Below are 2,147 nucleotides of genomic sequence, written 5' to 3'. Positions count from 1 at the left end.
TCTAAAAAAATTCATTCCTTCAATCCCCCAGCCCCCTCCACTAATTTAACCCTCTACACCATAGAAAGCCTCTAAACATCTCTAAACATGAATTTCATGTATATGCAATACAAGTAATTACTTTACAACAACATCTTTGATTCATGGTGCAAACTCTTTGGGGAAACCACCCACTTCAATATTGACATGCGTACTGGGAATTCTAATTTGGAATTTCCAATTTGTAAATCACAATTTGGAACCATTCAAATGTAAAAACCATTGAATTACAATTTGAAACCATATTATTGCAATTTGGAATCGTTCCATTCCAGTTTTGAATCATTCCAAAATGGAATGGATGATTCCTCCTATGTGTTATCACTTGGCACATTCGTTTTAGAGGTAGTTGTATTTGCATTTAACTATTCATTATCACATGCACCAGCCAAGTTTGTCGCCTGCGAACAAAAAATACGGGATTTATTCTCTGCTTGTTGTACGACACGACAACCCGCGTCTATGTCATAATTTTGGTGCGTCGGACCTTTTTTGCGTCGATCTTCGGTGTACTCGTCAATGTAAACAAACAATATGGCGGCCGGTATTTCTCCAACGATCAAAAGGTGTCTGACGTGAAAATAACGTAAACATTTATCATGATTATTAGAGTCTGACAAAACACATCAACTAGGCAAATTTTTGAGTCCTCGTGTTTTCGTTTTCTCGCCAATATATGCATGGGGGTTCGTACTCGTACAGACCCCGCCGACGCCTGAACTTTCCACGCACTGTCTACTCTTATTCGGTAGACATACAGTTTCCACTGAATCAAGGGGTCAGGTGCGGTGTCTAGGCCTCCAAAAGTCATGTAATGAAATTGATATTTTCACAGACTACGACAATAATAATTCGAACAATGTAAACACAAGTGTGTACCGCCTGCGAAGGAATTACATGAATAATTTGTGGAAACACAGAGCTCCTTTTTGTGAGGGACTGTGTGAATAATTTGTGGAAACAACGAGCTCGAAGCTTGTCGCGTTACCGTGGGTTCCGTAAGCATTGCAACCAGGGTGGCGCGACGTTTACAGTGTTCGCACCGTCGAGATTCAGTCGATTTTTGTTCCCGTAATATAGCGTATCTTCGTCTGAGGTAAATTTCTAGGCCTATCTTTGAAATAGTGTATAAATTAGTGTATAACTATCTTTGAAATAGTGTATAACTTTGCGAAAGGTACGTGTAGACCGAGAGGACGTCTGGGTTTGCTTCATAAACAAACGAACGTGAACGCCGTGTTCCTCGCTCACGCGATGGACGACTGGAAATGATAGACAACTTGCCCACGGCGTATTGATATTATTCCTAAAGTATTCAAAAGTTTAAACGCGGAATCGTCATAAAAACTTCTTTTACTTTTCAAAAAATAACGAATTCTTGGCTTGTGCATGTGATAAGTATATTATTCCCTTATATTTTTCATCGTTCAGCTCGGAAAATACTCGTCACCTCTCGTCTTCGACTCGTGGTGACACGGTCATTACGTAAATGGTATTTTCCTTCGCTGAACGAAGAAAAATATTAGGGAATAATATCTAATTATTAGATCACAAGCAATTTATGCATTAAATGAGAGAAAATAAACGCCAAAACGTAACGTGTTGTAATTTTTTCCATCGACAAGGTAAGTGTGAGTTTAGCTTAATGGCTCCAGTAAGTCGAATAGTGAAACAAGATTAAATTGAAGCGGTCACGTGACGGAAACAACATGATCCAAATATGCAATTATTGTCAAGTCACTGAAGTATCTTGCAGAAAAATTGTTTCCAGTCGGAGGTATTGAACGTTTTCTGACATACAAAGAATTACAAGAAATATCCAACGTTTAGGGCAGCCTTTAGTCTGAAAAGAAATCAAAAATCATAACGCAATCATTATTTTTGGTCGACTGTAGAGCAAAAGTCGACCGTTGATATTATTACAATTTAACTATTATTTTAACGACGTTTAGAATCACTCCCTGCATGAAATTTTCTTCTTTGATGCTATGATGCTTACCGACGATAGCAACCTTAAATTCAAAACCACTGATAGAAATGTTTCAAAACTTTCTTTTCCTGTAAAGAATAATGAAATATATTAATCCCATGATAAAGTAACTTTAACA

The sequence above is a fragment of the Ptychodera flava genome, chromosome 4 (genome assembly GCF_041260155.1).
Source record: "Ptychodera flava strain L36383 chromosome 4, AS_Pfla_20210202, whole genome shotgun sequence".
NCBI lineage: Eukaryota > Metazoa > Hemichordata > Enteropneusta > Ptychoderidae > Ptychodera > Ptychodera flava.
Note: the sequence above shows the minus strand (reverse complement) of the source record.